Raw genomic sequence first — 23,516 nt, 5'->3', positions numbered from 1 at the left:
TGAAGCAGAAGTTTGGACATTCTCTTCTAATATTGTAAAAAAAAAAAAAACCACCACACCTTGAGAAAGGACAGAAGCAAACAATCCCTCTTGGTTATCTACACATGAGTCAGAAAGGTCAATTGAGATTATACTGAGCTTCATTTCAGGGCTGAAAGACATGCTGTTCATATCGTTAATCCTGCATGGCTATTCCTATGTCCTAGGCCTGCTTGGTATTCATTCCCCTTGCAAATAATAATGATAATATTAGGTGTCTTCGGTTCAAGGCATTGCCTGTGACACACTAGCAACAGATTTCAACATTTCAACTTCTGGTTCTCAGAGTACCACTAAGAGAGATTCATGTGAGAAAATAACTTGTAATTAGGTTGGTCAGGTGAAATCATGGAGATATCTATAAAAGCACAGTCGGCCTTATGTCTGGGACCTCCTGCCACCATACTAGGGCAGCGGTGAGAAAATTCGAAGAATGTGGACTTTTCTCATCTTGAGCAATATCCTGCTCCATCAATACAGCAAACTGCTATCCACAGAGTCTAAGTCCACTTGGACAATTTTGAAATGAGAAAATGCATGTGACAGTAAAATTTGTCTGGTTTAATGTTCGTGGAAAGTAATTATAAGGGATTTGCTGGCAAATTAAGCCCTAGCTACCTTCCGAATCCATATGCCTACTTCAGGAGAGGGTATGTAGTTATGCTATTTCCAGCTCCTGCAGCTATGTCACAATTCGTGGTTTGCAAAATTAGAAACTAATGAAGTATGTTGGTATTAGGAGGAATGCTTGAGAGAAAAAAACCAGCAATAAAAGGTTGGTAATTGCTGCTGAACAAGGGACTGATGGATAGCACACCATGCTGGTTCAGGTAGGTAGGCAAAATGACTCATGAAGTAGGCTATATAAAGGGATGAGTAATCAGTGACAACAGAGTGAAAGAACAAATTTTCTCATATGAGAAAGGCAGCTGTTGCCAGAGATCAGCCAGTAGGACATAGAAGAATAACGAAAAATTTGTTGCACTAGAATAAAGAAGGTTAATGGAAGAAAGTTGCAGAGTAGCAGCTCCCAGTCCCAATTTGTTCAAGAACTAACATCACTACCAGCAGCTGCAGCGTTTCCTGACCATGAGCAGAGGAGGAGGCAGATAATTCTTTAAGCAACTGACTAGCACATCCACAGCAGCATGCAGTAGGAATAGAGGCTGAGAGATGACTGGAGGTGGTATCTGGAGGGCCATTTTTTTTCTGCCAGTGGACAGTGTAAATTTGGAAGTGAGTGGGACAGGTTGTATTTCAAGACAAATACATTGTCATTGCATTTGGATGTTAGAGCATGAACATTCATGTGGTCAACTGTCACTGCAGGGAACAGCAGAGCTCAGACTTACTGAACAGGCTTCTTCCCAGACCCCAGTAAAGCAGATGTGCTTCAGTGCTGTTTCCCCCAGCACTGCTCCAAGCATCCTCGCTGCTGTGCACTCTCACAGCTGCACACAGCAGCAGGGGGAAGATGAAGCTGTTCTCCCCAGTAAAGGGACCCCACACAGAGCTGGTACAGGCCAGGCCAGACACATGGATCCAGAAGTGCCACAGCAATGCCCCACTGGGAGATACAATGTGTTGAGACTTTTCCCTTATTTGTATAGGTGTGGTCCATTTACACATTAAATGAAGCCAGATCACCTCTCCTCTGACCCTGATTATTGAATGACAGCCAATAATAGAGACAAGGGAACATTCTTACACTTCAGCACTTTGATATGTTGTTCACCCAATTCTTACAGACTCTGCTAAATATTTCCCCAGCTATTCCCCAAGTAATTTTGTATAATTAGACTGTATATTCCAATGTTTTGGAGTTAATCACCATGCTAGTCATTGGGACAAACAGGAATGGGAAGGTTTTGCCTTCGTTCTTAGACGGGATAAGCCTACCCATTAGGAAAAAGTTTCTGGTTTATGCTCTTAACATATAATGAAACTCCCTATCTGTATTACCCGTGATTAGATTCTGAGCCCATAAACACTTTCACTAAACATTTGCAAAGAAAAGGAAACACAGCCAAATCCTATAAAGTTATAATGATCAACAGCCATATTGCAGGACATTTATCTTTTCTGCATATTCCACTGGGGAGAGGTCTCTTTAAAGCTTTCAATATGATTTAAGCAAAAATGCTTTTTATATAGGTCAAGAAAGAGAAATGTAATTTTCCTTAGTTTTGTTTGGTTGAAGTTCTCTGTTCTAGCACCTAATTAATGACTGGTGAAATGCTTTGAAAGCAGCAATGTTTCTTACCACAAATGTGTTGCCAAATTGAATACTTCCTGGTCATTGTCTATTTTGGAGAGGATACTGAACGCACACCCGTGTGCTGCTAATAAACCCAAGGAAACTATTTTTATGGCCAAGAAAAAAAGGTATTTCTTCCTCAGTACCCACCTCTGTCAGTTACAGCTGTGGGAAATAAAAAAGCTAAGTAAGAAATGAGGAAAGCAAAGGAGAGGAGGAAAGGAAAGCCACACAGGGCAGTACAACATTACCCCAGCTGGAACGTTCAGCTTTGACACTTAATTTCCTCTCTGACGTATCCAGCCTTGAAACTAAGGCACTCCAAGGACAGTCCACATAAGGTCATAAGCACTCAGAATGGAAATTAGGCAGAATTGGGTCCAAAGCACAATCCTCAAATCTTTACCTAATCCAGTGACTGCCTGTTCTTTTACCATTATTTTTTCCCATATTTTTAAGCTTTCATGTCTCTTATGGTCCAGCATCTGCCTCAGTCACTGTAGCTCAGAGGGTACACACACTCAGAGCTTCCCTAAGGCTTGTTCCAAGGTGCCACTACAAACTGACAGCATTGCCATCAAAGGCCTGCCCAGATAAGGAGGTGACACAATTCCATTGTGCCCCCTTCACCAGGAAGCACTGAAAGCATCATTCTTGCAGACACTGCTGCTACAGACACTTTTTACTTGCCAGAGCTGCTAATTGCCATAATTCCAAGTTTTCATGCTCTTAAGCAGACTGATAGGACTGCCCTGTCCCCCAGCAAGGCCAGACTTCACATCCTACCTCTTCAGCTCTTTCACTACCGGATGTACAGCTCGACAGTGCAGAAAAATTTGCTGATAAAATCCTTTCATTTTCTGGAAGATTTCCCTTGCAAGCCCTTGCCACACCATGATATCATTCAAGCAAACACACATTGCTGGAGGAGGCTCCAGTAGGAAAAATTGCATGGCTGCCACAAGGACCTGAGGAACTAAGGAAAACACCAAAAGTGTTCAAAAATTTTAAGTTACTTAAGATGTCTTCATTTTTATTCAGAAAATGCTTGTCAAGGTTATAACAATGAAAGACTGAATCTGCATTGCAGGGAAAGTACAAAATAGCATCAGGCAAGAATTTTTTCTGGGTGACTGGACTAAATCCCCATCCTGACAGTGATCTTAAAGTAGAGTGTGCTGATGGGAGTGGTGGCAGTGATAAGACGAAGACACCACAAACAGAGATGAGAAGGTTTTGCTTCTAAGTGAGGATGACAATGATTTTGGTTCTGATGCAACAAGAGAGTCATCCCTGAAACAACAGTTGGGGAAATAGCAGATATGTGCATCAATCTCTGAGTTATATTGAAAAGAGATGTGGATATTGAGATCTCAGGTAAGGGTAGCACTACGGATACCAGCTAACAAGTAAACCATAAATTTCCTGTTAAAATATTTGGTGGGTGCACTGTCTATCTTTAAGCAGTACAAACACTGTTCCTCTAATGTTGTTCCAGACTCACAGTATCTGACAAAATAAACAACTGCCCAGGACTTCTCATTTGGCATTTCTACTTTCTGCTGGAACACAATGATACTGGCTAAACACGTCACTTGTAAACATTTGCCTGTGGTGTTCTTGCTTTGTATATTTACACAGACATGTAAATTTACACTTTACTTCTGACAGAGAAAACATGCAGTGACTTTTATGTTTAATACATTCATTCTGAAGTTGTTGATTCTCCTACTGCCAATATGCTTATTTTTTTGCTTAAGGACATTAAAACATATTAATAAAATATATTTGCACATAACCCTCACACTGCTATCACTACACGTTTCAGTGGCCAAGAAAATGATCTGTTCCAAGGTTTTTGATTAGTGAGGTTCCTCTGCATCATTAAAATGACCAGCCAAGGCAAAGAAAACAGAGCTCAGAAGGTGAAGGGGATCCCATGCAAAAGCTTTCCAGCCTGGGAACAAAGAAGTCAGGGTAATGCCAAGTCAGAAAAGTTGAATTTTCAAAGCTGGATCATGCTAGCAGGAGATGCAGCACATGGATGAGGAGGAGAATGGCTTTTTCTTGACAGCAACATGCAACACTTCAGACAAAAAGTGACTAGGCTACTAGTCTGCAAACTAGTGTCTTTATTTTAAACTGTATGCAAGCTTTATAGGGACTGATGATATTGTTGGAGAAAAAAAAAGCAAGCCACAAAAGATAATAAAGAAATAAAATAGAGGGCTTTCTTTGCTTAATTGCTCCTCACTAAAGGAATGTAAGAACTAAAGTTATTTCAAGTATTTACAAAAATAAGCAGTCCAGGATTGTAGCAGAGGTATTAAAATAGTAATTGTTTCAAAAACAGATCATGTATAGATCTCATCAAGCTGATAGCCCCAGGAAGAACAGGTGATCCATGCAGTTAGAAAAGCGTTTGAGGGCACTGGGGAGTCAAGAAGCCAATAATAAGCACAGGTTAGGGTTGAAGGAACCCAGCCATCCCACTCATCATGACTCAAAAATTATTTCTCTGCCAAAAAAGCTGAAACTGAAGAAGTTTTCTTTCTTGGGGAATTGTGGCAAGTAGGGCCCCCACTAGGATGGTTAAAAGAGAGAAAAGGGCTTTAGTGTGAAATCAGATTAGCTTTTTTAAAGGAAAGTCATTATTAACTGCAATTGATCTTAAACCAAGAGTTACACTTTCCAAAAGAAACCTCACAAACATCTTCCTGTCCTACAAAATACACAAATCCTATGTGCAACTTCAAGCATCCAATCTGCAAAGCAGATACAATTTAGGGCAGTGTTACTGCTTTTTGGGACAGAACAGTCAGAAGAGCAAAGTCCAGAAGTAGCATTTCAATCTTATTCAGAAAAGAAACCTGCATAACCCCAGGCAGACTTAGACTGGATTTACCAGAGCTCATGCAGATGTGCTGCAGAAACAGAGTCCAAACCAACAGCAGTTCTTCTAGCTTCTATTGGAAGGGAGAGATGGGACTCTCAGTATTAGTTAATAAGATTTTTTAAGGATAGATATTTACAGGATTTATGGAATCTGTACCCCTCAACTGCTCTCTGATAGCTTTGCCTCTGCTTAACTTCCTATCTGTAAAGCAGAAGTACATTCTGTTCCTTCCTGCAATGTTTTGGGAAGGGAATGAGGTCTTTCAAGGACAGGCAAAGCTAAAAACAACAATAAAAAAATGTATAAAAAATTTTAAAAGCTACAGATCCTTTATGCTGCCTCTAAAGGAAAAGGAGTTTGAGGAAACTGGTAAAAATTGTTACCTATGTCAAAAGTATAGGTTAAGTAAGGCAATATGTCCCAGCAGTAACACAAGAGAAGCAGACCTTGTAGTGGAAAAGACAGGTAAATTCATTTCCCAGACCAGACTTTTCTTCTCCTAGAGATAATTTCAGCAAATACGAGTAGATAGGCAGTGAAAAGCTCATGCTGAGCACATTTGTATGGGACACAGGGTAACTGACAGAGGATCTAGGCCTGAATGATCTCTAGGTAGCAAGCTAGAGTAACAGTTAGCTGCAGTATTTAAATGTAAGTATCTCATTAATAGCCTTAACCCTTAGTCCAGGGGGACAGTGGATAACAGGGTCAAAACGGCAAAGCTCAAGCTCAGATACATCTGCTGGTTATTGCCTTTCCTAAAACAAAACCTCATGAGAGAAAAGCAAGCATGTGAGAAGGGAGTATAAAAAACATGTTCACAAGGAACAGATAGTGCCAGGTATTTCCTTGTGCTTGAAGTGTCAGCTGGGTCTGACAGATGCCTTTGGAAAAACAGCTCCCTAAATCCCTGCTGTGAGAGATTGGCATGCTAGTCATTTCCATACTTCTCCTTTTTGATTTCCATACTTCTCCTTTCTGATAGCTGAAGGAGAACCACATCTTCCCAAGACACCAAACCTTGTTCATCTCCTAAATAAACATTAAGCTCTCACACATACCTAAGGGCTGAGATGCTTGGATGAGAATGCAAGCCCAGCTCCTCCATAAGACATCCTGCTCCTCCTGACTCCCACCATTACAGAAACATAAAATAACAGAGTCACAGAATATGCCAAGTTGGAAGGGACCCACTAAGATCACCCAGTCCAACTCAGCCCTGCACAGGACCATCTCCAAGAGTGACACCATGTGCCTGAGAGCATTGTCCAAACGCTTCTTGAACTCTGTCAGGCTTGGTGCTTTCGTTACCCTGGGCTCTTCATCACCAAAACCCTTTAACCAAGTTGTAGTTCTGCCTACTCCTGCATCCCCCTCTTGGTGCAGTAGGATTGCCTGTTCTGCAGATCTGATGTTCAGCTGAGTTTTTTTCTTTTTTAAGACTTAATTCCTTGATCTGCCACATTTCCCAGATCCCATGCAAATCACTCTCCCACTGTTGCAACTGAGCACTATTGCTTACTGTTGCACTCAGATCCCTGGAGAATGCATAGAATAAAGGCTGCAAGCTCCTCCATAGGAAAGAAAAAAGGGCCATAGACAAATATTTCCTAAAGGTAATACAGATTCCTGTCTGCCATTTTTGTTTCCTGAAATAATGAATTCCAAGCATTTCTGTCTGCCTTAAAATACCACATAGAGTTAACATATGCTCACCAGGAAGATGAAATAAACTTTCATCAAAATAATAGCACTACTATGAAACACTGATTTTGAGGTAACCATTTGACCTTGAAACAAGAAGAAGAATTTGAAATGGTGTCTTCAAAGGTCAGAAAAGCATTCACTAATCTTTGGTCAGCAGCTGGACTAGAAAAGATAAGCCTGAGCTTTTACTCTGATGCACTTCATTTCTTGAGGCAATGCTGATATGGTCTCTACAGAAATACAGATCAGAGAAGGTTGGTCCTACTGAGCAGAAAGCAATTTTTCAAAACAAACCTGTGAAGTAAGCAACTCATTGGGGTCAGGAGAGGGAGGAAAGCAATGGAATAAATGATTGATGAATGAGAAAATTATTTTAAGCAGCTTAGCTAGACTTCCAGAACACCAAATGGGGAAGGAAAGATGACAAGAGAATAAAATTGGTGCATACTGAGCAAGGGATAAAAAACCCACAGTAAAAAATCACAGTATTTTTGTAAATTATGCTGATCCACTGCAGATAACTCTTGCAAAATTAAGGGTTGATTTTAGTGCCAAAAATTCTATAAATATTTTGATCCAGGAGGCTAGCAGGAGCAGGATCTGGCCTATGGATAAGGTAAGGCAAATAGAACCAAGCCGAAGATTATTTTCTCTTTGCTGGCAGATCTTTTAAAGAGGGACTAGAGATTTACTGTGTTCACCACAACAGAAAACATTTATAAAAGTTCTGTTTTTCAAAAGGCAATTGTCCAACACCCTCTTAAAAAACTAAGATTTCTTTAAAGACATCTCAAGTTACTACTGAAGAACATTTGAAACTAAAAATCACCAGACTTTTATTGAGATTTAATGTGAAAAAGCAGATATATGAAAGCAAAGCCTAGTGGTTTCTCTTTACATGGTGGCAAGTTTTGATTACATTTTTTTTTTCTTATGTGTTCAGTGGCTGGACTAAAATGTAATTATATGAAAATTTGATATTTTGAGCCTATGAATATAAAAAGAAAGATTTAAACTTTGTGGCTTCCACTGAAGTCCAAAACCAAAAGCACACATCTGACAATGTCAGATTGTGGTAAAGTTCAGTTCACCTATCTGAACCCCAAAACCCTTGGGACTTTTTCATCTTTAATTCTACTGGGCTGTCATTGTTTTACAGGAAAAAAAAATCAAACAGGTTTTAGAATATTTTATAACAAATACACTGCTTTTGAAGCCTGAATAAGTACATGAAGACCTGAAGGAAATGAATGTCATTTAAAGGAAAGATACATGAAAACATATAACTCCTATTAAAACCACAATGTATACTTGGAAAGCTGCTAAGTTTATGATGATGTTTCACTATAACAAGACTAAGAAACTCTCCTTCTGTACATTTTAATTATTATCCTACTAGCTATAAAACACAATATTCAGTCTACATCTATCTCTTTTTACTAGGCTGTGTATGAGTTAGGACTCGATATTCCCAGAACCTCCAGCACTTCTGAGGGATTCTCTTACTTAACCATGTTTATCACTATCTTTAAATAAACCCGTAACTGACATGGAAAATGGCAATACACCTCCACCGCCAACTCAGCCAAATGTAGTTTTCAAGTAGAACAGATCCTAGGACTTTTAAACCACCTGTCTGGCTTTGTTTCGATGCTCTCCCACTGCAACTAGTGCAGATGAGGCTAATGTAGAGCGCCTTGCTCCAGTTACTCTTAATGGTCACTGCACTGCACCTGCAATGCTGCTGGAATACAGCCTTCAACAGGAGGCTGCCTGGAGCTGCAGATCCCTCATTCCCACTGTGGTGCTGTGCTGTGCTGATAATGTTCTGTGCAACAATAAAACAGTATCACTGGCTTATGCCCTTATAAAGGCTTTTACACAGTAGCGGGTGAATGCTTAACTTTCAAAGGGTTTTATACTGTTTAACTTAGCCTTTGTAAAGGAAATCTGAGAGTGCTACAGCTGAAGTTGACTGTTGCTTTTGAGATCCAGCAGGTCAGCTGCATCTGCTGTCCTTCCCACATGGTCTGTGCTATCCAGAGGAAACCCTCCTGCGCCTCCAAAGATGGGCACTTGTGCAAACAGACTGGTTCTTGAAACCCATGATCATATAGCACAGCTGAAAACCTGACAAGGGCCAGAGACATATAACACAATGCTGTATTTCAGTCTGAAGGCCATAAAACAACCACCAAGACACCAAGAAACAGCCCTGTGCTGTGCCAGCCCTGAGGAAGGGAGGGAGACAGACAGGCAGGAAGGCAGGAAGGAAGGCAGGAGGGCAGACAGGCAGACAGGCAGGAAGGCAGGAAGGAAGGAAGGAAGGAAGGTTGGAAGAAAGGAAGGAAGGCAGGAAGGAAGCAAGGAAGGAAGGGAGGAAGGAAGGAAGGAAGGAAGGAAGGAAAGAAGGAAGGAAGGAAAGAAGGAAGGAAGGAAAGAAGGAAGGACACCCCCCTATAGTCCACTTCTCAGCATCATTCTTGCACTTGCTCTGTACTGTTTTGTCTGTTTTGTTCTTATATACAAGGACTTGAACAAGGTTGTTTTCCCAGAAAAGTGCTGTCCTACCTCCCTATGGCCCCTTCTACAGTCACATCTGGTTCTTTCTCCTGGTGTATTAGTACCAACAATCCTTGGTCGGCTCCATGGCTGTCTGGATATCAGTGTTTCAGACATACATATTAGCCCCTTATCTTCTCGGCTTCTACATATGGTACTAACATTCTAACTGCCCTGTCCCAAACTGCCCTAATAGGAGATTCAGACGCATTTCCTAATATCAGAGGAACATAATACATATCTGCAAGACACAAAGGAAAACTTTAGCAGCCTGGGAAAAAACCCCACAACAGTTAGAGACAAAGATGTGAGCCTCAGATTTCTCCTTGGGTTTCCCAAGACCTGTCTAGGATGTCTTAATTTGTATATGGTTGAATTAGTTTTGCTAAAATACTGACTGAAAATAATATATATCAATGCAGTCAAAGGAATAAAAGTGAATTATTTTTCCATAACAACTACTTGCCTTAATACTCAATTGAAGCTGGATAAAATGAGGTAGATGTGAGACCTAGGTAGGTTACAGCAAACTAGCCACAAATGAAGAATAGCTTAAAGATTAAAGCTATGTTACAAAGTGCTTTTGTTCCACATCTCAGTGTGCTTCTTTCAACTTGCCTTGTCAACTCCACTTCCATTTCTTGTCTAATATGACAAACTGACAAAAGTCTTATGATGAAGCAACAATCACAATTGTAAGCTGTATCATTTTAACTTTTCATTGGTCACTGTATTGTACATTATCTGATATACATTCCTCATTGTGTTGTACATTATCTGATATACATTGCAATTTCCTCTGAGCAGGGGCAATAATAAATTATATATACGCTCTGTAAGTACAAAGTACTCCAAAGGAACTAGTTAAATAAACAATAAAGATACCATAAGCACAGTAGCCATAAATTCAAAGTGCCAGTTGCTGTTCTTACAAAAAAAATCAAATTGTCACAAAACATTTGCAAAATATTCCAGTCTCAAATTGCTTTAGCAATTCCGGTGGAAAATCTCTGGGGTCAAAGTCAGCTAAACTGGGCAGAGCAGCCAAGCCAAAGCAGCAACATACTTGAGACTGGGATACAATCTTTTGACAATTCCTGTAAGGAACTATCATTTTTTGCAGAAGGGAACCTCCTGCAGTAGGATTTTGCAACAACCAGTCTTCTTTAGAGGTGAATATCAGAAGGAAAGTCAAGTGTATTCTGGACTTGACTCTGTTACTGCTGCCTGAGACTGGAAATAGGTAATGTTTCTCAACTGGACATGCTAATCCTCCTTACAAAAGCCAGACAAGTATGCTGAGAATTCATAGACTTAGCTGAAGGGTTTGGTACAGCAACCTTCTTATGGTATAGCTGAGACAACTCAGCTGTGTCCTGGCCTGGAGGGATCCTAGCTAACAAATGAAAGTTCAAGAAGTGTTTGGACGATACTCTCAGGTACATGGTATGACTCTTGGGGATGGTCCTGCGCAGGGCTAAGGGTTGAATTTGATGGTCCTTGAGGGTCCCTTCCAACTTGGAGTATTTTGCTGTTCTGTGATTCTGTGAAAAGTAAACTTTCTATGTTCATACAGTGAGATTATAAGCATGCAACCCCTGAAAGTGACTTTGTTTCCACTACAAGTGGTAGTAGGATTGATTAGTGTGTGAGACAAGATAAAAACAGAGGTATTTGGCTAGCAGGTAAGCTAGCCTGATCTCAGGCAGGAAGTAACGAATTCATTGGGTCTTCCCCATCCTTTTTTTTGCTCCCCATACAAAGTTGCTTTTTTGCATTTAAAAAGCCCTGGGGCAATTTTTAAATGTCATGCTATGCAACTCCATAAATATTCTGGGACAGGACAGACTGTGCAACAAAGCCAACACAGTGCAGCACTGGAAGCAGAGGATAAAAAATTGAGAGCTAAATCCTGCCTGGATTTGTTTATGCTGGTAAACAGAGAAATGAGAGAGCCCAGTTCCTCGCTCCTTCACAGCTCATGCTGCGTCCCTCTTCCCTACATCCTTTCAGCATGCTCCAGCCACCACATCTTCACACAAATTTGTTATGACATCCTGCTTCAATCAGACTTGCTGTGCAATTTTCAGAGAGCCTGGAAGGACAGCCTGTAGACTTTATTTAGCCTAATTGCACTACTTTGCAATCACTGTCATTTAAGACTTTTTAGCAGCTGATAGGTCATCAAAATGAAATTATTCCAATAACTTGTTCTTTTACCTGCCTGAGATTCATGGAAATAGTAATCAGCATTAAAAACAGTTTCTCTCTGAAAATCAAATTGCAGGAAAGGATTTGAATTAAGGGATACATTTGAAAAAACATAGGAGCTTTTCACCAAACAATGCTAATAACAGGAAGCATTTAAACCCTATTGAAATATAATTAAATACATGTTCACCTCAAAAACAATTTTAAGGAATTAAGCTTTCCTAAAGCCATTTAATAAAACCCCTTGGAACTCATTATGTATCCTTTCAATGATGTTTTACAACTATTCGGTTATGGGGTTTTGTTTTTTTTTCTTGTTGCCTTGGTACATTTCATGAGAGCAAAATGGCCTAGTGCCATTGCGTAAGCTTTGGGGGAAAATACAGTGCTATAAGCAAAAGCAAATTGTTTTCCCTCATTACCCAACAGAATAAGAGTAGGGGTGTAATTGAAAAAGTGACCACACATTTGGGCACACATAGGAAAGAATTAATTGTATTTTATTGTAAGTTCTCTGGAGTTCCCATAAGCAAATCTCTCCAGATATTGCCTTAAATGTCAGATTATGCTTCTCATGAAGTAAGTGAGAGGCTTGCCATTGTCTTCTTTGTCAGCAAAATGGAGCCTCTGGTACTTGTCTTCAGATGTCACCGGTGAATTGTCCAAGTCCACCCATGTCACTAGAACTCTGTCTGCTTAAGTTAGCTGGAGATCTGCCAAGACTTGTTTATACTCTATCACTGTTGAAATCACAGCATGCAGGAATTTAAGAAACAAAACCAAGAAGGCCCAACAAACCAAACCTCTCTGTTAAAGGAAATCCTCAAGGATGGTCCTGCACCTTTGGGAAAGTACTGCACATGCACAGAGCGAAAGAATATGGAAAATATTTGGGTGTGGTAACAGCCAGAGCAGGGAAGTTGATGCGCAGAAGATACGCTTGCTTTGCTTACTCCCAGTAGCACAGGAGCTGTACCTCTCCACAGCTGGATATGTGAGAGCTGGAAGGAAGGATGAAGTGACCTCTCCTCCTTCTCATGGGGTCCCACAGGGACGAGATGAGAGAAGAAAAGTGTGAGTACTGGGCATCAGTGACGGATGAGGAACATCAGCTGGACCTTGGGGGATGGAGGGGACAGACCCAAAAATCCTGCTATCAGCAAAGTCACTGAGTTCACTGTTAGCAGGGGCAAGCTGGCAGGGAAGGGAACTGCATACAAACCTTTCTCTCTTGTCTTTTTTCCACCCCCTCCTTTCTGACCCCGTCACTTTACGTTTTCTTTATTTTAAAGATTAAACATTCTAGAATTAAATTTTCAGTTTAAAATTCCTCCAGGTTTCCTGCAGAAAGACATTGTAGGTGAAAGGCTTGGCAGATCTGTCCCAAAACTCTGGTCATTGGAGTCCTGTCAGAAGTACCAACAGATACCATCTGCAATGGCTCATGGAATTCAAAAATTTTTTACGCTGTTCTGTTTAAGCAAAGCCATTCCCCTTGCTATCACCTAAGCTGGAATATACAGTTCTTAAAGTTTCGGTGCATCTTCATTTTGTTTGAATGTAACTATTAGGGGGGAAAAAATCCTGCTGATGCTTACATCTTGCTAAGCATCTTTTATTCTGTGCTAGACAAAAATCAGGTAACGTGCAATTCTTAATACAGACAATAAGTACACTTTATTTTGGAGTCAGCCCACCACAGAGAAGAAATGAAGACCAAACAGCTGTGATGAGATTCATATTCATAAAGATCATCCAATGTTTGCATTGCATGAACTGGCTGGTTGGCCATGGAAAGAGTTTTGGTCAGTGGCTCATTGTCGTTGTGGAGTCCAGTGACAAGAGGTGTCCCTCAGGGGTCAGTACTGGGGCTGATCCTGTTCAGTATCTTTGCTGGTGACAGGGACAGTGGGATCAATGGCACCCTCAGTTTACGGATGTCACCAAGTTCACTGATGACACCTGTGATAGTTTGAGATTGGCCCCCCGTTGAGAGAGGGGGGCTCAGAGGTGGTTAGGTGCCAGGGCAGTGTTCCCTGGAGAGCCAATCACCGTCCATGTTGTTTGCTTCTGCTCAAAATCATATATACACAGTACCAGAAGCTGTTGGCACTTCTTCTGTTGGTGTCTGCTGTGTGTAGGTGGAGAAGGCCAGGCGGTGGCTGGGCTCCTTCTTCCCCCGCCCTGGGCGGGGAGAGGGGAACCCTGCGGCCCCACCAACTCTGCCTAGGCCGGAGTTGGAGGTAGCATTTGGAGTGTGTGCTGTGAAGGAAGAGATTCACAGCACCTGAGAGGTAAGAGGGAGGAGGCTAGGCCCTCTTTCCCCCCCCTGCAGCTGCGGGACGCTTGGGACAGCGGACTGAACTCTGCCTGTGGCCAAGGCTAGGGAGCTTTTTTCCCTCTACTACATTTAGGCTGGTGGGGGGTGGATTTTAAGGCTCAGCATTTAAGCAGAGCCAAGTGGATGGGCTGTTAACAAATCAACTCAGCGCACAGGAAAGGAATCCCAGGCGAAATTGGAGATGGGCCAAGAGCTTGGGAGTTGCTGTGCCAAAGCTGACCGGGGGCAGCTGAGAACTGACTCGGAGGACGCTTGATAAGATGAACTACACTGCAGCAGCCTACGAACTGAGGTATGAGGCTGAGAGGGAGAGATCACACAGCAGACTGAGGAGAAAGGACTCAAAGCTATCTTCTTGGACTTCGTGGGAAGGAAAAACTGCAACAAAGAGCTGGAGCTTGGTGAGGGGGGAGCGTTTGGGCCCAGAACACTCCCACGAGAGAGAGACTGTGTTATGCGGCAGCCTTGAAAGGCTTCTCCTGGACTAAAGTTAAAGGGAGGGTCTTAAAGGGACTGATAGAAATGTAATATATATATATATATATACGCACACACATACATGTATATATATATAGTTGCCTTTAGTTTCTATAGTATTTATTTGTGTAAATAAATGTATATACTTCCCCCTTTACCTATAGAAGCCTCTGGCCTGAAAGTTTCTCTCCAATGTTGGGATAAAAAGTGGAAAGTGGTGGGGGGAAGCCTGGAAATTGGATTTTGGATTTCTAATGTGGCTCAAACTGCCACAACACCAAGCTGTGTGGTGCAGTCACACACTAGAGGGAAGAGATACCATCCAGAGGGACCTAGACAGGCTTGAAAGGTAGGCCAATGGAAACCTCATGAAGTTCAACAAAGCAAAGTGCAAGTCCTACACCTGGGTCAGGGCAATCCCAGGCACGACTACAGGTTGGAGGGAGAACTGATTGAGAGTAGCCCTGCAGAGAAGGACTTGGGAGGGGATGGTAGATGAAAAACTCAACATGAGCTGGCAGTGTGAGCTCAAAGCCCAGAAAGCCAACAAAATCCCGGGCTGCATCAAAAGGAGTGTGGCCAGCACGTCGAGGGAGGTGATTCTCCCCCTCTGCTCTGCTCTTGCGAGACCCCACCTGCTGTAGTGTCTACAGTTCTGGTGTCCCCAACATAAGAGGACATGGAACTGTTGGAGCAAGTCCAGAGGAAGGCAGTGAAGTTGACAAGAGTACAGAAGCATCTCCCCTACGAAGACAGGATGGGAAAGATGGTGGTTTTCAGCCTGGAGAAGAGGGGGTGCATGGAGACCTCATAGCAACCTTCCAGTATCTGAACCAAGCCTACAGAGAAGCTAGGGAGGGACTCTTTGTTAGGAACTGTACTGACAGGACAAGGACTAATGGGTAAAAACTAAAAGAAAGGAAGTTTAGGTTAGATATTGGGAAGAAATTCTTTACTGGGAGGATGGTGAGATACCGGAACAGGTTGCCCAGGGAGGTTGTGGATGCCCCATCCCTGGCACTGTTCAAGGCCAGGTTGGACAAGGCCTTGAGCAACCTGGTCTAGTGGGAAGTGTCCCTGCCCATGGCAGGGGTGGTTGGGACCAGATGATATTTCAGGTGCCTTCCGACCCCTTAACATTCCCTGATTCTATGAAAACTGTGACCCACTTCCAGGAACACATGTCACCTCTAGTAACACAGACAGCGGCCTTCCCTTAGGTTCCCATCCCAGTTGTCATAGTTGCACTCATGCTTGTGCACTATGGGAACCACTCCCAAAGCAGAGCCAGCTCACCAACTAAACTCACCCAACAGGGTTCTGTGTCCTGACAGAACAAGGGGAGCTGGCAGTTACAGAAGTGGAAATGTTTTCCTCCTCTGCTGAACGGACTAAAAACAATGAAAAAAGTGACCTGGACTAACACCAAGGAAAGATGCTGGAGATGACTGAGGCCCTTCACTGCACTGGAAGGTATTCAGGAGTCTCGGGTCACAGAGTCAACATGTTAGCCAAGCATTTCTAGCTTCACAGCAAAAGGATGAAAGGCACAGAAAGAGAATATTAAGGCATAGATATTCATGTGACAAAAGACAGAAGTGAAATCAGAGAGAGACAAAATCATGCATTAGCTTCCCTCATATCTTCATTCAGAGAGCTCAATGACTTGGCTGTGCCCATGTCATTTCTCCATTAAAATTTTTTTTCCTCATTTACATGGTGGAGAACCTGCATTAATTGTTAAATGGGTTATTGCTAACTATGTGAGGGTCTTTCCTGCTCATGCAGTAACTCCTTGCCAGGCCAACAAATCTTTGGCTTTTGGCCTCACAGTATTTATTTGCAGTGGATATCCTTGGGTTAAATCACTTCTGCATTTTTGTTGGGCACCAGGCAGCTGTTCTACTTGAGATGGCTTTTTCCAAGCAAGATGTGGTGTGTTTGCTGTTACGACCCGCCCCAGGAAAAGGGGAGAGGGGGTAACTCAGGTTTTTATCAATAATTCCCTTGGGGTGGATTATAGTGAAACGACACTAAATAATCAGTGTCTGAAAACATATACTGGCAAGGTTTATTTTAACAATTCTGTATCAACAGGCATGCTAGCAGTTTGGGTGCTGTCATACAACAATGTGATACAGAGATAACCTTTGGGGGGCGAAGAAAATGCATAGGGGAGAGAAAAAACCCAGGATGACAGTAAGGGAAAGTAAGGGAAAGAAAAGCTGAGAGTGGACAGATGTATATAGTCACCGCCCACGGGGTCCAACGATGCTTCCATGTCTGAAGTGGTGGCCTTGATCTGCTGGGGGTGAAGGAAGGAAGCCCCCACACTCCAAGAAGTTGTGAGCTATATCCATGGTCAAGAAGTTGTGAGTTATATCCATGGTCAGTGTCACGGGCCGTGCCTCGAGCCTCCAAACATCTCCTGGGTCTGTGCTGAGGTTTTTTTTTTGTGTCTTTCCTGGTTCCCGCCTTTCCAAATTAGCAGACGGAGGGAGGGGCCTGATTGCTCAGCAGAGGTCGAGCTCGGCTTCTTGCCTTTTCAGGATTTCACACCTTCAGCACTGGAGGGAAGGAGGGGCCCAATTGCTCATCAGAGGTATCATGCAAGTCAAAAGCCTGTAAAAGTCTCCTAGAATGCATAAATCATTAACCATTTCAGTCTCTGACATTTGCTCACCCAAAGCACAAAGGGAGCTTCAAGTAAAGAGGTCAACCACTGCCATCCATGGTCAGATGACAGACTCTGCCAAGGAGGAAAGTTTTCCTGAGCTGTCACTGATATTTTTTCTACCTGAGGTAGGGAGGAGAGGAAAACAAGAGTCTGTCCATTCAAGCTTTTAAAAGCAACACCTGCTAGGCCCTGGCATTTTGCTTCAACCAATTTGATGGATCTTCCTGGAAAGGGAAATAAGTTGCTATTGCTCAGCATAACAATGAGGAAATACAGAGATTCCTCTCCTGTGGAACCCTCTAACTAATACCATCTTGAAGTAAACTTGAAAAAGGGATTAGATAGGGTCTTAATCCCTCTGAGATAATTATAACTACGTCTTCAGTGCTTTGCAATTCGACATATGAAATGCTAATTTAATTCATTATAATATACTGCAGTGTCATCATGGTAATAATTTATAAATAACTGACATAGCTTTGCAGGACAAAATGGTGGCAGTATTATGAAACCTGTGCAGACACTGACTATAACATATTTGACATGAATGGTTTATTGAGGGTGGGCTATTGCCTTCAGTGCTACAGTTCATCTTTGGTCTGTTGTGTAGCCCAAACTGTGAAGGGTTTTCTTAAATCATCTGAATAAAAGCAGTGTTTTCTATCTGTTTTCAGGAGTCAGTAGCTCTTAAACACCTTAACTGTTCGGATCTACAGATGCAAAATTTGCATGTGAACACCTCCAATGACCAATTAATTCAGGACAGGTTTTAGTTCACTTAAACTCACATCCATTGAATGAAATTGCCCCATAAAAATTCAATTTGATCATTTAATGCTTGCACCAGTAAATACGCTATTTCAGCAGTAGCCAATCTTATTCACAGTCTTTAAGGCGAATTATACTTGAGAAACTCTGCAAGTAGGACATGTTCTTCCTAACAAAATATGTGTCTTTGCAAAGGCATAAGCTCCTCTACTGCTGGAGGAGCTGGTGTTTACAAATATCCTTGTGCCATTTTGCTGTACTTTAAAGAACTTACTCCTCCAAAGCAAAGACACTCAATTGCATCAGAAATTTAAACATCTGCCAAAAATATGTTTGTAATCAGGGTTCAGAGTCAGGAAAGTATCCCCATGCAGAAAGGTTAGTTAAGCATATGTTTAAATTTAGCACATGTTTAAGTGACATGAAAAGAAATTATGCTTCAGCATTTCTCCTTGCACTGACTGTCACACCCACTTTGCTAGAGAAATCAATGGTTCATCAAAGAACTGAATGCAGTGCCTGTATTTCCTGAGAAAAGCTGCCACACATATTTAAATATCTTCCTAGGGAAGGGAATATGCACCAGTGAGTTTCCAGATCAAGATCTAAAATCAGAAAAGATTAATGTAGAAATATAAATGAATTTGCCATCATTCCCAAAGAAAAGACCCTTCTTTTCGATACAACCCCCATTTTTCAGGGAATCACTGTTCTCTGTAGTCCTTGAACACCTGGGCTTCAGCTGGCAAGATGTAGTTTGAGTTGGCTGCCACCTGATAAAATACACTCATTTCCTAGCATGAACAATTAGTGGCCTGCCCAATATTGGATTTGATGTAAATAAAAAGGCATGCAATTTCAAAGACACCGACTAATTTCTTTTAGTTGGTATAGTAATAACTATGACAATTAAATAACTCCTGTTTTTTGTTTAAAACTAACTGACTTTTTTTTTTTTTACTACAGGCCCTATTTCTACCAGTATTATATTTTTTTTCAGATAAGCACATCCCCACTTAATTAGAGATAGCAGTTGTTTTACTTCATAAAAATGTAGTCCCATGCTCAAATTTTGATGGATTAGAATCATAAAGACCATGCTGTTTTATACGGGACTTCCAATAATTACAGTTTAGAGCCTGCTTTATAGTGTTGTTTGTTTAGCTCATAATCTTCCCATAAAATTTATGTGCTCAAAACATTTATTTCTTTACTTGGTTTGTATTTAATTGCCATAAATCACTGATCTGTGAGAATTCCATAAATAGAGGAATTGATTCTACTCTCTCACATACCTCACACAGCTCTGACTCCACTAACTTTAGCAGTATCATTCAGTTCATCACCATATACAGGCACATTTCTCTACCAACTTTGCAAATGTTTGAGAATTATTTTTTCCCCCAGATTGAGCAAACTATAAGTAAATTTCAGAAAAAAAATTATTCTTATTCTTTTGAAAACTAGAGGGGAGAAAAGACCTGTCTTATGCAAATATGACCCCTAAGTATGACAACCAGCTAATAATATAACCAGTCCATTTCATAGTTTTGATGTTTGAAGAATGATCATGAGTGAGATGTTATTTTAGATTTCAGATTAATACCACATTTTCACTTTATTAGTCCCAATACTCAGAAAGTGAAACAGAAAACACTCACATGAGGTTTGCTCAGCACTATGCAGTATCAACATCTCCTCTGAAAACCCCACATTCATGCGATTTGTGCATACAGCTGGAACAGTCTGAAGCTCCCACCGACACTTGGCAAAAGTGCCATGACTAAGAAAACACAGTCACAGATACACCAATGCAGAAACAGTTCTGTATCAGTGCCTTCTTTTGCAGCAGAGCTTGCACACCTCATCACATGGTGCATGAGCAGATTTGGAGACTGCCCCTCTCAGGATTGTGCCTGTTTCTATTGCCTGTCAGGTCTTCTGTGCACAGCACACAACTAAGGTGAAGTTCCAGCAATTTCTTGCAACATCATCTGCAGCCCACCAGCATCCCAAAGGTGATATGACCCCAGTGGGTTGAAAGCTGAGAGAACATGCACAGTGTGAGGAGGAAGGAAGTAAAGCACCAGAAGCAGGCAGGTCACTTTTCTCACCAAGTACGAAAACCAGACAGAAAGGAGAAAAGTCAATTAGACAAACTATTTCCAGAAGTTAGATCTGACCTGTTGCAGTAGCTTACAGAGGTTTCCTGGTGATGCATATGGCCTAGCAATTGCCATCAAGGGTCAAAAGTCTCTGCAGGAATCTCCCTGCAGACATCAGTGTCTGACTATGGTAAATCCATTCTCTGATTTACAATCAATGTGTTAACAGTTTTGTCTGGAAGACAAATAATTTGTTTGTTCCTTGGAGTTTTGGTCTATGTTAAGATAAAAACTCAGCCCATACTTCTCTCCTTCAAAGCCAATCAGAATGATACTTAATGAGGAAATAAGAAAAATTCTGAGTCAAACTTATTTCAAAGATCACTAACTTCATTTGCGTGACTAGTGGTCAGATCAGCATTACTCAGAGGACGCACAAGCCTTCCCAGTCTCTGTGGTTCAGAAGCCAGCAGCAGGCACCTCTCTCCATATTGCAACATGCTCCCACCATATTATTAAGAACAAAAAAATTCCTGATATGGATTACATAGCAGGAAAAAAAATCAGTGATTTCATGGCAGCTTTCAAATTGGCACATGCCAGAACCCTGCATAGAGTGGCAGCACCGCTTTCTTGACCCAAGCTAGGGAGACATATGGCTGTGGCAGATGGGTCTTGTTAGCAGCAATGCACAGCATACAAAGCGGTTTGTGTCCTCCCTTTGAAACAAGCAAGTTTGAAGTGTAAAACATCTTGTAAAGTAAAGTCTTAGAAGCAGAAAGTGCCTAAAAAGGCTCACTGTTTGACATTGCTTAGTTTTAAATTACAAGTAAAAAAATCCAGGTCTCTCTCCAACCCAGAAAGCAGAAACATTGCACATGTTTGACCTGTATCTCCATGTGAGCCACATCATGGAATTTACATGATGCATGGCTTCACATTGTTCCTATCTGTTTCTGCTTTAGTTTAAAAAGAAGAAAAAAAAGAATAGGTATATTTCTCTTGAGTTCAGCTCTGGAGTTTGAAATACAGATTTTGAGATGAGAAAAAAACCCGATCCTTTTCCTAACTACAGCATATTTTTCTCTGCAGAGGAAGTGAACACTAGCCAAAAAGCAAAAATATAATCCACGAGTTCCTGTATTTTAACTGTCTCTCATCTTGAAGCAATAAACAAAGGTTAATCAAATACTTACTAGCTGAGTAAATATTTTTGCTCATATGTATAAACCGACCTAGGTCAGATTCTCATCTTTTGGCTCTGCATTAGTATAACTTTTCAAAGTCGGTAGATTCAAAATTTTTTTTTCCATCTTAACTCCTAAATTGAGGCTAAATTGAGGAACTATGCATATATACATATATATGTATATACATGCTTTTTTATAGACCCTCCAAGAACTGTTTCTTTTTCCTCTGAACAAAGCCCAGCAGTGTGTTCATGAAAGTGTCTCTAAGGAACTCTGCAATGAAAAAATCAAAATGCATTTAACAGAGGTCAGTATATTCCAGCAAGGTAACACAGTCCAGCTAACTACAAACTAGGTGGAAGAATCTTTCCAACCCACCTTACAGAGGGTGAGGACGTGTCAAAAGCTTCCTTTAGGCAACACATAATCCTCCTTACCTTGCATGCTCATTCCTATCTGGCTTTCAGCAAGCCCAGGACTTTGGGGGTCAGTAAGTCAATCATCAGCTGAGCTCACACATACAGCAGTCTGACATGACCTTAGTGGTATACAGATCTTGAATGGAGAACAGACGACAAAGGGAGTGAACAAAAGGACAGAATGAATGTGTATTGCCCTCTCCTCCTCTCCCAGCTCTGTATTCTCCTTTTCACAAGTTAAGTCTCAGCTTCTCTCCTCTGACCTAAAGCCTTGTCATAGGTTTACTTGTTCTAGAAATTCAAGCAGAAATTTTTTTTTCCCCTGTCCCGCTGTAAGAGAAGGATGTTGAACGAGGAGGGGGAAGGGGTAAATGACTAGGGGTAAAAGAACTAGCTGGCAGACCTGCATTCCAGGCTAATAGACCTTCCAAAACTGCAGGGAGGGGGGAGGAGTTTTTCTCTTCTCTTCTCTTCTCTTCTCTTCTCTTCTCTTCTCTTCTCTTCTCTTCTCTTCTCTTCTCTTCTCTTCTCTTCTCTTCTCTTCTCCTTGCAAACAGGGGACACTTCACTTTTTGCTTTAACAGCAGTAAGGTGTGTGTTGAAAAAGCTCTGAGGCCCTTTTTGCTCTTAACCTGGTCATCTGTCTGTTTTCCGGCCTCAGCTTGCCTACGATCTGCTCTGTTGCCAGCTGGACCTGCTCGGTTTTCATCAGAGAGTTTGTGCTTGTCAAGGAAAGGGGGGAGTCCTGACTGCAGACAGCCGCAGAAGCGTGAGTTTTGCAGGAAAGAAACTGCCCTTCTTTCCCCTTTTCCCTTCCCCTCCTCGGTGGGGGTTGAAACCTCCCTTTTGGCTTCTCCCGTGATCCGGAGGCCCCACGCGGTGACTGCCAGAGCCCAACAGCGCCCCCTGCTGGCCACCACAGAGCTCCGCAGGCTCTGCAGCTCCAGTGACCCAACAGCGCCCCCTGCCCACCGTGATCAGAACTGCGCTAGAGGACAGAGAAGTATCTGACTGTTTCCTTTTTGAAGGGGACTTTTGGGTACAGGATTGTTGTTTAGGGGTTTTTTTTGTTCTTTTGTTGTTCTGCCGATACACATATATCCTTTAATAAAGGGTTGCTATTTTTTCCTTTTTCCATACTTCCTTAATTGGAGCCTCTTAATTTCAAATTTACAATTGCTGAGAGAGAGCAGTTTGGTCTACCTCATAACTCATCCTCCTTAGCAAAACTGAGGATGTCTCCATAAACTGAGACAAGCCTCCTGGTTCTCAGCTACAATTTCTGCCATTACAACTCTCAAGCAGAGAAGCAGGGGTAGGATGGTATCAGCTCTGCCCACCGTGGCTGATATGGGGGAAGAAGACCTTTCCCACGCTGCTGTCAGGGTGAGTCGCAGCTTTTTGCCCACAAACTGCAAGGAAGTGTTTTTGCCGGGGCAACCTGCAACCCCACCCACACAGAATGTCTACCCACCTCTTAGAAAGCTGATCAGTAATGGCATTTTTCCATCTTTCCTACCCTTCTTGCAACTTCCAAGTAAAACATATTTTTTCTTACTGACTCTTTTGACTAATCTTGCTCTTTTTTCTGCTGTGGTCACTGTATAGGAATGTGTGGTTGCAGAGGGAACCACTTCCAGTGATTAATCCAGCTGCAGTGGTTCAGTGGGAGAACTTGTTTCTGACCTTTACACAGTCCGTCTGCAAGAACATGCCCTCAACACTAAGATCGTTGGCCACTACTTTTTCTGTGAGATCAAGCTGAATGCTCCCCACTGATTCTTCCAGCATTTTCTAAGGAAGCTGATCTGCTATTTGAGACATAGTTCTTCAGGGAGACAAGCAACCAGGAGGTGTTTGCAGTCAG

The 23,516-nt window shown here is 41.9% G+C and overlaps 1 long non-coding RNA gene across 1 annotated transcript; it reads left to right on the top strand.

The window, feature by feature from the left end:
- Positions 1-3,952: 3,952 nt before the first annotated feature.
- On the top strand, positions 3,953-5,125 carry LOC116780464. Its single transcript, XR_004354487.1, has 3 exons — positions 3,953-4,014; positions 4,760-4,765; positions 5,115-5,125. It is a non-coding gene; the product is annotated as an uncharacterized LOC116780464 (long non-coding RNA).
- The last annotated feature ends 18,391 nt before the right edge of the window (positions 5,126-23,516 follow it).

This window comes from Chiroxiphia lanceolata, chromosome Z (genome assembly GCF_009829145.1).
Source record: "Chiroxiphia lanceolata isolate bChiLan1 chromosome Z, bChiLan1.pri, whole genome shotgun sequence".
Lineage (NCBI taxonomy): Eukaryota > Metazoa > Chordata > Aves > Passeriformes > Pipridae > Chiroxiphia > Chiroxiphia lanceolata.
Note: the sequence above shows the minus strand (reverse complement) of the source record. Positions and strands in the feature narration are given on the sequence as shown.